Raw genomic sequence first — 14,371 nt, forward strand, 5'->3', positions numbered from 1 at the left:
TGGTGCATACTACATGGACCGCTATGGTTCGCTTGATATATGGAGTACACAAGACATGGAGAAGTCCCACTATTGAGCAAAAGGAGTCTACTTCAAGAATACTCGGCATGGTGGTGGTGGTTCACACTCCAACTACCTCCAAGAGATTTTTAACTGGTTTTTTAGGCACACATTTGGGAGAACTCGCACCATTGAGAAGGCAAGAGAGTCGATGTTAGCAAAGCAGTTACACAAGGCCTCCCGTACTGCAGCATCCGAGAAGTGAAAACGCTCGCGAGCGGCTCTGGGCCATGAGGCTTGGCGTGCAACTAAGGATCAAAATGGCAGTGTTTGGGTGTCGCGTCAGCCGTCCGCATGATCCAGGTTTACTTGTTAAATTCAATTGGTTTATTTGAGTTTTTCACTTAATTGGCCGCATAGTGTGAAAGGGCCCAAATCCCAAAAACCCCTATTTAAAGGTTGAAGATGCTCATTTTGTCATTTTCCATACTAGGTGCTACCATGGCAAGAACAAAACAAACGGCAAGGATTGAATATCCAGAGGGCCCGGATGGCCAACGAATCCCAGCTACAGCAAAAGAAGCTGGAACTTCACAAGTTCAAGGTGAGCTCCACACAGAAGAAGCTGGAACTTCAAATCAACATGGTCAGTCCTCTACAGCAGGAAAAGAGAGAAGGAGCCATCGCCTTGTTGTCTATTCATCGGAATCCAATGATTCTGAGGGCAACACGACGGATGAGAGCAACCAAGGCAAAGAAATAAATAACCACAAAAAACGGTCAGAAGGCTCCGAATAGACGCAAATGGATGATGATCCCCCATGGATTGGCGACGAAATACAAACTTATGCCGCTCACATGTCTATTTGGGGTAAGACACTCCCTAAAGGGAGTGGACCCACACCATCACATCCGCACAATAGTGAAGAGCATGAATCAGATGAAGAGTGGGTGGACTCTGAATATGAGGTGCTGGAGGTGCCTGTGTGGCCAAAAAAGAGAAAGAGCATTGTCTACAAGAAGAGGAAGTAAGTTGCCCCAACTCGTGCAACAAATGCACCTTCCTGTCAACCTCAGAAGGTGTAAAAGCGCAGCCGTGCATTTGTGGAGATTCCCTACTATCAGAAGAGCATCGAGCTCTTGATTCGGAGGGCCCCTTTTGCAAGGCTTTGCAGGGAGTTTTTGCAAATGTACAACACTGAGTTTCGGATGGGCGCCGTGGCCATAGAGGCAGTCCAAGAGGCAGCAGAGCAATATCTAACTAGCATATTCGAGGATGCGAACATATGTGCCATCCATGGAAAGCATGTAATGATTATGCCCAAGGATATGCAGCTTGCTCGCCGTTTGCGCCATGAGTATTATCTTGTAATTAGTCATCAAACCATTTTTGTATTTACAGAACTTCCAAGATTGGGAAGAATTTGAATATAAGCGTCTTTTGATTGTATGTGCATTGTATTGCTTTAATTGTGTACCATGCGATGTAGCAGTGGTCCATGTTTTGTCTACCTTCTTTTGCATGTATGTAGCTTAAAGCTTGGCATTGGGAAAACTTGCCTACGTTAAGCACCTTGGCTAAGTCAAGCATGCAATTCCTGATTCATCCAAGCTATGTGAAGCACTGATGCATCCCAAATATCTTGAATGCATGGTAAAAGTTTCTGGAAAGCCTTGGAAAGGCCTTGGAATGCCCCAAAATGGCTGCCACAAGGACGCGCATTTGCTGCTTCCACAAGCCGATGAAGGGACCAAATGCGCGCCCTTGTGGCAGCCATTTTTAGGGCCTGCCAAGGTCTTTCCAAAGCTTTCCAGGATGTTTTGCCTTGCATTCAGGATATTTCCCTTGCTTCAATGCTTCAAATAGCCTAGATGCATCAGGAAGTGCATGCCCCACTAAGTCAATGTAGCATAGATTTTTTGAAGCATACATGTAGTTAGTTTTGGTTTTGCAACTGAAATTTATCTGCGCTTGTACAACAGCTTGGTTATGAAAGGATCTATGGTTGGAGTAAATGTTGGTTAGCCATTTTGTCTTAATTCATGGGGAAAGGTATTGATAAGCCTTTTAAAGGGCTTGAGATGCTCCAAAATGGGCTGCCACAAGGGCGCGCATTTGCCCCTTCCATATGCTTATGGAAGACCCAGATGCGCGCCCTTGTGGCAGCCCATTTTGGGGCCTCCCAAGACCTTTTGTAGGCATATCAATAAATTTCCCCATTATTTAATGCAAGTTAGCTGGACAACATGCTTTCCAACCCAGCATGCATCAAAAACTGCATGATTCACTAAGCACGGGTGCTTCTCATAAACACATTGGAAGCCAAACATATAAAAAATTCAAAATCTTGCAAGTAAGAGAGAGTCATAGACACCAAAAAGTAGATTCATTAAGGAAATCAACGCTTTACATGATATCCGGCTTTTGCTTTAGGAGCTTTCGAACTACAATTTTTTGGCGCTTGGCCTTTTGAGGTGGCTCCTTGTTAAGCAAAGTGGTTGTAATTTCTTGGGTGTCATTAACCCCTACATCTTGGTTCATGCCGACATGGGCAATGAGGCACCCACGAAAGTTGACGCCGAAAGTGGATATTGCAAAATCTTTCTTTACAAGCACTACAAGGTTGGCCGATTGGGCAAGGGTTGTTAAGCACAAGGCCTTGGAGAGTGAACGGAGGGCAAAAATGTTCTAGCATCCATTAGGGGAGTAGTCGGCATGCACAAACACCACATCACCAATCAAAAGTGTGCCGAGGTAGTGATCAAGTGTCGCTTGAGGTCCAAACGTCGTCCTCCTCCCCCCTGACCGTTGCGCCCAGGCGTCAACCTCCAAAATATCCTGCAAAACATAGGATTTGTGAGAAATATGGGAAAAAATTAGTTATAACATTAACAAAATCAATTGTAACAATCAAATTTAAGTGAGCATCTATACCTCTTGTCTACGATCCTCCTCATCAGCATCCGGGTTGCAAGTAAAGATCCACACTTGACTTCCCCTTTGAATCAAGCAAAAGAGGTGTTGTAGCAGGTGATGGTGAATCCACTCTTGTGTATTTAGCCCAACACAAGGCTTGCACAGCCACAAACTCCTCGTCAAAGACCTTGGCCTGCTCGGTCGCTGCCACCTCGGCTTGTGCAATCTCCACTATGTCCACCACAGTATTCCCCATGGGCAGTAGGAGATCATCGTCATGGGAGGTGGTGGTATCAACCTCAAACTTGCCATGGCATCGAGGATGGTGAAATACTCATCCATGCAAAGCTCAAAGGATTTCTCCAGATTATGTAAAAACACGAACTCCTCCCCACCCACCCACCCACAATGGAGGAGAAACGGGTAATCTCTACCTCAAGGATGGCATCCCGAGTGCTGGTTCCTTCTGGTGGCCCCGAGGATGGACCGACACATGGAGAGGCCTCCAAGAGTCCTTGAATCCCTACAGGGTAGGTCAAGGCAAGCATCCTCTCCTCTGTGGATGTGTCAATGGGCGCGGGCTTGGGGTCCTTCACATTGGCCAGGACCCCGTCGATCTGCAAGTGTGGTAGTACTACGTTAGGGCCTACTGGGCACTTGTGAAGGAGGAAGATTATTATGGCTTGGAAGAATGTGTTTCCGATCTTCCCCTTACGCATTGCTCACACATCATCATCTTCAAGCCACACATATTGTCCGGCATGTTGTGCTATGGTGGCAAACCGTGCAAGCTGCTGATGAAATGGCCTAACCCCTTTGTAGACGTGGTGTAGAAGGCCCTCAGGGACCCATTGCCCTTGCCGGTTTGGTAACTCAACAATGAATCTCCCCATGCACGTGGAAATGTGTGAAGTGATGTGCTCAAGAGATTGAGAGTGGAGGGTCAAGGTGGTTTCCAAATCGGGTTGGGTTGTGAAAAATGCATGAAGCTCAGGGCAATTTGCATGCCCAACCTCACTAAGGAATGCATCTAAAGCACTAGTTGCAGCCATGCTTTCTCTTTGCGTAACTGGGTATGCTAGGTCTCTCTGCAATGTTGGGATGAAAATGGTAAAATGAGGAAGTGGTCCCCCTTTTATAGACATATTCCATCTCGAAAAAAATAAAAAATGTGCGTTTTAAAAATAAAATTACACAACACCTTAAAACTCAAGTACAACACCCTAAAAATTTCTAAAATCTTTAATAAAATATCCAGTACATAAAAGAGTAAAGTTACAAGCCAATTCACTTAGACAAGATGACATCGTCTGTAGACCAATCTTTGTAAACAAGCATAGTGGCTTCCATCCGCCTTCTCAGTCTACACAACCAAAAATGGGCAATCAAGATACAAATACCCAGAAAAATTAAGAAAAGGTATCTAATCAAACACAAAGCAGACCCTGTGTTCTTCCAGTTTGAAACTTGCATTGCCGACATCCTCGAACCCCATTATGACAAAATGTTCCCAAAGATTGGCAAGAGTCTAATGCGGGTTCACTGCAACCACCTCCACCTCATTATTGGGCATGCGGACACGAATTTCAAAGTATTGAACCTCTTCGGCCGTCAGGTGCATGGGTATCCATTTGCCATGTTTGTGCATCCACCTTTCGTAGCTAAACCGTGCATACAAGGTGCACCTTGCCTTCAAATATCGAAGGCAAAGATGTGGGGGGGGACACATTGCACTTGTAACAATCACCATCATACAAACCGTCAACATAGCCCCAATTGACACCTAGAATGGCGTCCATTGCATATATGTCAACTTCTTTGCAAACAAACGTTGTCGGTGTTTCCACAATTGGCAGAGAGCGGAATGCATGCACAAACAAATGGATGGGACAATTCCAACTGAGACCCACCGATCTGGTTGCCTTACCAAACTTTAGGGACCCTTGAAAATCTTGCAGCACCTTGTGCTTGAAAGAAATCAAGGCCCAATGGTCTGGAGTTGGCCATTCTGAACTCTGCAATGAGGGTGTCTCCACGGCTTCTAACCTACCATAGCCTTGGCTTGACTTCGGTAACATGTACTTGTGGGAGTACATGAATATTCGCTGCTTGGTAAGTTTTTTCGACGAGACATTAAGAAACATAAGCTCCTCAATGTGAGCATGCACAACCATGAACATGCTTGAGAGGTACTCAAGCGGCTGCTCCTCAACTAAGCTGGATGGAAAAACATCTTTACAAATACCCATAGTCAAACAAAATGATCGCATGCACGTTAAACATGATATATGCATGGGATAGCTAAACCATGAGGACTTACAATGAGGTGCAAATTGAGTTGAAGCTCTCTGCAGGTGGATCTCAGCTGCACTGTACACGTGTTGCACGATGGCCACCATTCCGGACCTGGTTTCTTTGAATGACAATAGTCTTCCCTTCCAATGGCGTTCCAGTACGCCTCGACATCGTACGCGATGAGGTCCAACACTGGACGCTTGCATGTAGACCCATGAACCCTTCTTGAATACCTATGGATCCATCCCCCCTTTGAATTTTTTGTGTTGTGCAACACAATCTCCTGTATCTCTGGTTTGGGCCGTCTATGCGTGTTAGCAGTGGACATGCTTGGGAAGTTGGGCTTAGGAATGGATTGGGAATGGGTGGGAGGAAGGTGAGGAAGAGAAGTGGGCAAGGCTGTGGGCTATTGTGTGTGGGTATTGTGGAGAGAGAATGAGGAGCTAAGGGGAGGGTGAGGTGAGCTGCCTATGGTGGCTATGTTGGCTATGACAATAGAGATAGAGAAAGAGGGGAGGGGTGAGAGGTAGAGAGGATAGTGGTGAGTTGTGGGCTATGGGGTGTGGGACTGTAAAGGGTTGATGGAGGTGTGAGAGAAGGGGGAGCTATGGAGAGAGAAAGAGAGGTGGAAAGCTTTTGGCTATGGCTGTCTTGACTGTAGAGAGACAATGGGAGGAGGGAGAAGAGAGAGAGTGTGGGAGAGAAAAGTAGTGATAGAGGGAGAGAAAAGTGGTTTTTTGGGGGGGGGGAGAGGGAATTTGACTTTTTGAAGTTAGTATATGTTTTAGGACAGTTTTGGAGGCAAATGAGTCAATTTTTTGACACTTAAAAAAAAAAATTATTTTTTAGGATTTTTAGGCCTGCGCATTTTTTCTTTTGGGGGGGTCCCTCCCTTTTTTATGACACCTCTTTCCCCCTTTTACCCCCCCCCCCCCCCCCCCCCCCCCCCCCCCCCCCCCCCCAACTCTTTAAGAACCAAGCATTGAAGACGGAGACAAAGTTAGGTTGCACCCCTACCATTCCTCCCTCTCTAGGTGATATCCCAAGAGCCTTCTCATTGGTTCTCTCTTAAGCCTTCACTAATCAAAAAGGCCCAAGGAGAATCCATATTTTTCCTAATAAAGTCTACATTTTTCGAAGATCTTTTTGAAGTGTTGAAAATGATCAGCCCGGATTGATGAATGTACATATAGATCATTCATATATACTTCCAATAAATTCTGAAGGTATTCCTTAGAAGCATGGATCATCAATCTTTGAAAGGTGGCAGGAGCGTTATTTAACCCAAAATGCATAACCCGATAGGCCAAAATATCCCATTCAGTTGCAAAGGCAGTTTTATGCTGATCTTTGGGGTCAACCAAAAGTTGATTGTATCCTGAAAAGTCATCTAAAAAGCTGTAAGCTTATTTTCTTGCAACTCGTTCTAAAACATGCTCAACGATTGGAAGAGGAAAGTTGTCTCTAATGGTAGTTGCATTTACTTTCTTGAGATTGACACCCCCCCGTAATTTTCCATTTTTCTTGGGTACTACCACAATGGGAGACACCCAATCTGTGTGTTCAATTTCATAAATGAATTCGGCTTCCTTTAGCTTTTCTATCTCTTCTTTGATCTTTCTAGCAAATGTCTCATTATAAGTGTATGGCCTTTGTCTGCTTGGTTTTGCATCATCCCTCATCGGTCTGGTATGTTGACAGATTTTTGGATCAATACCCTTGAGATCCTTGTAAGACCAAGCAAAGATATCTTGGTATTCTTTCAATAGGCATAACAAAAGCTCTTCCTCTTCTTCCATTAGGTTGTTTGCAATGTAGACAGCTCTAGGCTCTTCTCCTAGTTTGGCTAGATCTATCTTTTTGCATTTTCAGGTCCTTCGTAGGACTCGCCCCGTTTTCTTAGTTCCCTGAAAGGTTGTTCGACTATGATCTTTCGGTCTTGAAGAGTATATTTCTTATAATGGTATGGAACACTCATTGCATCTTTACCTTCCTCGTCGGTGGTTTCCATTTCAGTTGTATATATCTCCTTTAGAGCTTTCTTCAACTCTTGATACTTCTTTTTTCATTCAACTCGTGTCATGGTTGAATCCTTGTCCAAGTATTAAGGTTTTGCTTGAGTTTCCTTTCTGTTTTTCTCATTGTTTTTTATATTTCTTGATTTTCGTTTAAAGGATATCTACCAGTGATTTTGTCTTTGACACAATCATGTGCATCTATCTGCATCAGAAACTGTGTTCTACTAGAGGCTGAAGGCATAGGTCTAGATTTCAAGTTTCTCATGTCTCTTTTTCTTCTATACCATTTTTGTCTTCTCGGTTTCTGGTTTGGAAAGTCAAAAAACTTTTCCTCCCCTCCTTTTATGAGTAGTTTAGCTCTCACATGTTCTTTTTCCAACCCCGAATCATTTGAGGTAGATGAATGTTCTTCTAACTCATCTGTTGCATCATAGTAGAGGTATGAAAAGACTTGTTGTGCTTTCATTAAGTCCTTAGATTCTTTGATTTCGCCTTCAATGTAAAGGGTTGAGATCACTTGTATGGGAATTATGTCATAGCCGTCCTCATAGTAAATCGAGTAGGCAAAGACGTATTTATGCATACATCCATTGTTGCTAAAATTTGAGTCCACTCAAATGCCTCAAACAAATGTTTTGGAAAGGGTTCAGGTACATAAGCTTCATCTGTGCAATCCCTTTCTAAGATACATTCTTCCCGTTTAAAGCTCCCATTTTTTGAAGCCCCACACATCCAAATAGGTGTGTCTTTGTTCAACCAAGATGGAAGCTTAGTTTCAGCCGAAGAGACTAAGTCAAATTCTTGTATGGGCGTTTTTATGACATCTCTATAAGTGTGATCTTTTAGATTAACCCTTGTTATTGATCCCACTTGCTTTAAGTACAAAATAATTGTTTTCCCAATCCTGAATGAGTTGTACTTGTCGCATGAAAGGTCTTCCCAAGATGATTTTGTAATTGAGTTTCTTCCCAAAGTCCACTATTGCAAAAGTATCTTGATAATCAATTCCACAAGAACTAACTATCACTTTTTCAAGCAATCCTAAGGGTTTTTTGATGTGTCCATCAGTCAATTGCAATTTCATTCGAGTTTGTCTAATGGCTAGTTTTTTCCATGATTCCCATACTGCTTTCGTGGGCGATGCTATGCCTACCCCACTATCCAGTATTGCCCTGGTTTCTATATCGTTGTATCTCACTAGAAGGGTTGTGTTTAATTCTTCCCATTTGTAGTATTCTCCGGCTTTGTTCATTGGGACGGATCTAATCTCTTTGTTATCCATTTTATGTTTCAATTTTTCCAATTTTTTTGCCATTAGCCCTGTTATCCCCACCTTCTCTAGAGTTTTTTTATAGATCATTCCATAAATATAGTCTGATTTTTAACAATTCTCCTAAAGTAAGAGTGCATTGAATGGGTGTAGACATGATTGAATCAAAGTTGTCTACCTCTAGGGTCTGTTCTGCTCTTTTTACCTGAGTGGTTTTACACACTATGGATTCATCTTTGTTATCTCCCAAGTAAGAGGGTAGTGTTTTTGGAGTCATTGGTTATGCATTCCTGAAGCTTCAGAGCTGCAATCCCCATACAAGGATTGTACATCCATGTCCATATCAGGAGGTAGATTGTCTAACCAAACTTCCTCTATAGGAGCTGACTTCAGAGTTAGGCTCCCAACATTAATATCTCTAACTTTTTCCCATAAGTGTCCTGGTCAGTCTTCTTCTACAAACGGAATTCCATCTAAGTCATCTTCACTGTCAGGCACTATGAGTTCTGGCTCTTTAGTTTCAAGGTGGGGTTCTACCACGACTTCGGATTTCTCTTTACTGGTTCCTACCACAAGCTCCTCAGATTTTACTATACTCTTGAGCTTGTGTTTTTGTTTTTCTAGCATCTCTTGAGTAATTCTTACCAGATTTTGATAAGCTTCAAGCTTAACTGCTTCCATATATGGTGAAGGATAGTTTTTCCATTTGTTTTCCGTGTTTTGGCATGCTTTAAGTCCCGCTTGGTAAGCTTCCAAGGCTGCATTGATTGGCTCAAAAATTTTGTCTACCAAAATTGATCCTCCAGATTTCACTGTGGTTTCCTTGATTTCACTTCCAATTTCTTTCACTTTTTCCTGGAATAGTTTCTTTGCTTTCTCCTCAATTTCAGCCTTTGTTTTTGTTTTCTCATCTAATACGTTTTGCTTCTACTTCTCTTGGTCTTTTGAGAGGAAATTTTAGTATTCTCTGAATCATCAGAGGAATTATGTTTCTTTTTCTTAGCTTGGGCTCTGGTGATTACCTTGATTGGAACAATAGGTTCACTCTCCAATGAGCTACTAGGTATCACTTGGACTACGTTCACTACTGTTTTACCTTTGTTCAAAAGATTTTTTGGACAATCTTCAGGGAAGTGTCCTCCCTGTTTGCAACATTGCATACAAAAAGCTTCAACTAGCTTGATATTCTTGTCAGGCTCTGGGCATTCATTTTTCTAGTGATCATTTGCACCACAATTATGACAGTTCCTAGTTCATGGCTTAATCATGGGTCTTACCACCGGAGGTCTAACATCTTGATTAGCTACATAGTACATCGGTGCAAGCTCTGGTGTAGTATAAGTCACAGGTTCTTCCATTGGTGGTGGATGTGAATTATACCAATCTTCTTCTATCATTAGTGTAGATGGACCAGGCTCAACATAGGATGTAACAGGAACTAGTGTTTGTTCATCTATGACTCCCTCTGAATGCATGTACTTTACAGGCGCTGCATTATGTCCAGGATATGGAGGTTGTTGACCCAACACGGGTTGAGGTATTTCCATACCCATCGCTGGTCTTTGAGCCGGTGCCATATTAGGGTGATTTCTGTACATGGGTTGTCATTGTGACCTCATAGGCACATATTGAACACTTTCATCATACTTTGTTCGCGGAAATAACACTCATTGGTCTCATGGTTGGTCCATTTACCCTCGATTGCACACCATTTTTGCGGCCTAATTGGTTGTCCCTGTTGAGGTATCCCTAGTCCCCTCATAGGTTCTTTTTGCATGTTATTCATCATTTCATTCATCCTTTTGAGCATGTCCTCTATGGTTGTAAGTGGTGCTGCATTAGCAGTTCCCACTTGTGCTCGTTTGGTGGATACTGGTTTCTTACTTTGATTATCCTTAGGGACATCTTCTTCATTGAAAATATCACAATTGTCTCCTAAGTCAATAGCATCTGACACACACTCTTCTAGGGTCATATGTTCTTTGTTTAGCAGTCCCTCTAGAAACAATCATACTAATCTTTCTTCTGCAAGTATTTCTAGTTCTGGGTATCTTGTAATGTATTGTTTCATTCTAGTTGCACAATCCATAATAGACTCACCTTGTTTCTATTTGAAGCTATAGATTTGAGCTATAATATTAGGTTTGATCCCGGTTTTGGAACATGCAGCTACAAATCCTTGAGCTAATGTATTTAAGTCCATGATTGACCTTGGTGGAATGTTTTGGAACCATGTTAGTGCTTTTCCTTCTAATATCATTACAAAACCCTCGAACTGAGTATGGAAATCAAATATGCTTCTGCTCTTAGCACTTGCTTAAAGCTTGCTAAGCGGTCATATGGATCCCTAGATCCACTGTATTTTCTGATCCATTTTTTAAAATCAGCTGGTCTGACACGTTTATTTGGTTCAACTCCCGGTCTCCTGGCAGTTGGGATCTTGTCCCTAGTCCTTCAAACCACTATGTTGGACTCATGTAGCCCTAGACGTACTGGATTTAGTGTCACCCGGTTTTCTTCGTGATGAGGTAGTTTCGAGTTTTTTAACATTGCTCTCAAAAGATCTCTCGCAGAGTTCCTCTGTTGGAATAGTTTATGGTCCTTGGCCCAATATCCAATATCCAATCGCTTATGGAGTACCCTTGGTATTTGGTTTGTTCCACCTCCTCAGGACTCATCATAACAAAGTTATTGTTATAACAATCCCTAAATAGGTAGGTTGGTAGTTTGTTGAATCATTTGTCTTTGATTTTGAAGATATAGATGATCTTCATGGGTGTTAACTGTCTTGATTTGGCAAAAGATCTCTTGCGGAGTTCCTCTCTTGGAATAGTTTATGGTCCTTGGCCCAATATCCAATCTCTTATGGAGCACCCTTGGTATTTGGTTTGTTCCACCTCCTTAGGACTCATCATAACGAAGTTATTGTTATAACAATCCCTAAATATGTAGGTTGGTAGTTTGTTGAATCCTTTGTCTTTGATTTTGAAGATATAGATGATCTTCATGGGTGTTAACTGTCTTGATTTGGCTTGAGAAGTCCATAGAAGATATTTGACGTTTCTAATCCTCCCAACAACTAGTTTGCCTTGATTGCTTCACTATGTATATGGTAAGAAGTAAAAAAGTGATAGTGGTGTGGATTTTACCGCATGGCATAGCTTTTGATAAAGTCTCCACATCATCTTTCCTCGAAGATTTCGCCAAAGGCACTATGACCTTGCATCAAAAATGAGATTTTGCATTAAAAGATGTATGGATGTAAAAATTTCCACATTATAATAAAAACGGAGCAAAATGCATTTTGTGCCTTTGCGATGCTTGTGCCCAAAAAAAAAAACCATACGTATGTATGGTGTGGAGCTGGCCCCATTCTCCATATTTATAAAGATACCGTAAGGAATGTGCCCTTCCCCCGCCACTTGTATCACCTCCAGTGTTGAAGGGGGATGTAATGGCTATTGCCCGCACAGGAGCAATAGGCATTACGGGAATGATTACCCGCAACTACATTATATGAACATCAACATATAGAATGACAATAGAAGTAAGTACACAGTACGCAAGCACAGAACACCTCTTGCTTCATTCATGTGTGATCAAGACACAGAGTTACGATAGTAGATGCCATGAATATCATAGAGATTGGTTGAGTTACATCAAAAGACAGGTATGCCCCTCCATATACAACCGCTGCTCCAGTGCAGATCGGGAACAGCGCACACACTCCTGTCCCATGATATCCTGTGAAGAACTGCAGCTACGGCCGCCGCATACCGCATGACTCTTGATCCGCAATGTCCAGACCTCCGCAGGACCGCAGGATCACATGTGCGGCTAATGCCGTAACACCTGGCACGCACGGTGGATTGCGCAAACCCATATTCAGTCCCTCCGGTTGGAAGGTTCCAGTTGTTGATCTGCCAAGGTCTCCACCCAAAAACAGACCCTGCGCCGCTGCTTACGAAATTGACGAATCATTTTCTGCAAACGAGATACATGAGCCTGGGCTTCATCACAATCCTCTGTAGCTTGTGCCCAATCAGCAACATCAAAACCCTCAGGAACAACACTCTTACCTCTGTCAGTGTTGGATGACTCGGGTTGTTGCACCACAACCTGCTGAGTGGGTGGCTGTGCTCTCACCTCAGCAGCCAAGCGTGTGCTCCAGCTTTGCAGTTGATTATCCAAAAAAACATGGAGATCCTCTTGCATCTCCACTGCCAGTGCATCCAAATCATTCATATTAATCATTACATCACCAAGGTGCGAGGCTAAGTATGAGGCCAGGCTATGCTGCATTCTCAACTGAAGAAGTTCTTGTTGAATAGAGGCCACAAACGTTCCCACTATGATATATTCCACTATGAACATACCTGACACATTTTATGCCAGTCGTGTGACTTCAAACCGGTAAGCTTTCCTTCTTTAGTAAAATACATTCAGAGCGAGTGCATTACGCCAGTGGGGGTCCGCACAGATCGAATGGTCTCTTTTACTTTGCGTTCTTGGGTTCCATTGAAAATCCATGGCGCTTTAGGGAGTTTTATGGATCCATCGGATGTTGTCTGCGGCCAATATTGCTCTATTGATGCACATTTCTAAGGTCAAACCTGGCTCCCAAAGTATCTTTCTTGCCGATCAGATGGTCCCATAGCAGATTACCCACATTCTTGAATATGTGCATTGCATCGAGCAAGTGATTGATCATGAGTCGAGGCCAATATGGTAACTCGTACCATTGAGAGAGTCTCTTCATCCCTGGGGGCAAACCGTCATCAAACATCTCCTTTTGCTCTAACCATGCTTGTGCAGACATCCTCGGTGGCTCTCTTCACAAAAAGCCATCGTGTAACACATGATTCTCTGGAAGATACGCTTGATGACCTTCGTAGATTTGCTTCTTCAATGAGGGCGCCCGACGTGCATTCAGTCTAGGTCCACATGTGACACGTGCTCTGTATCCGCTTGTTTGAAGCCCTGCATGTATACACATGATAATATATAAGCTTGAGAAAAACCAAGATTTACAGTATTTGAGTTTATGTGTAAATCACCTGAGCATTCTATTAGTCCGGGATAGTCATGCACATTAGAATGCCTCTGGTCAAAGCATTCCGTCGACCTGTGTGTCGGCTCATATCCACCACTTCTATGCCAATCCACAATTGTTGTAGCTCTTCCAATAGTGGAGGAAGATACACATCCATATTCTTCACTTTATACTTCCCGGCACAATCAAGCTTAGCCATAGGTACCCCTTCTTTGTTGTCAACCATGGGGGTAGTTGACGATGACAACGGGCCATACACTGTAAGATGTTGATCTTTGACCAAATGGATTTACACCATCCATAGCCAGGCCTAGGCGTAGATTTTGAGCTTCCCTGGCAAAATCCAACCATCTTTCATCTATATGTTTCCAGGCTGCGCAATCTGCAGGAATCCGTAGCACACCATCCGAAGATTTATTCTCCTCATGCCATGATGCTAGGGCGGCCATGGACTTACATTGAAAGAAATGCTTGATGCGAGGAAGCAGAGGAAAATGTCGCAAAACCTTTTGTGGAATTTTTTTTCCGTGGAGTAAGTTTTTCTGAATCCATGGTCGTCTCGACCATTTCATTGATCTCGGCCTCAAACATTGCCTCGTTGGGAATGTGGTCTACATGATCATCCCTCGAGATGTCAGAGGCTACATCTTGTGGCCTCACATATGCTGCTTGACCAAAGCGCCTGCGAACACGTCTATTGGGTTGCAAGATTGCTGCCTGTTAGCCAGCGTCAGAGTTCGACGAGTTATAATTGGCAACAACTCGATCTATAATAGATGGATCGAACTCACCAAATTCACGAATGTGCTGCAAAGAAA

The sequence above is a fragment of the Adiantum capillus-veneris genome, chromosome 28 (genome assembly GCF_014529385.1).
Source record: "Adiantum capillus-veneris isolate H3 chromosome 28, ASM1452938v2, whole genome shotgun sequence".
Classification (NCBI taxonomy): Eukaryota; Viridiplantae; Streptophyta; class Polypodiopsida; order Polypodiales; family Pteridaceae; genus Adiantum; species Adiantum capillus-veneris.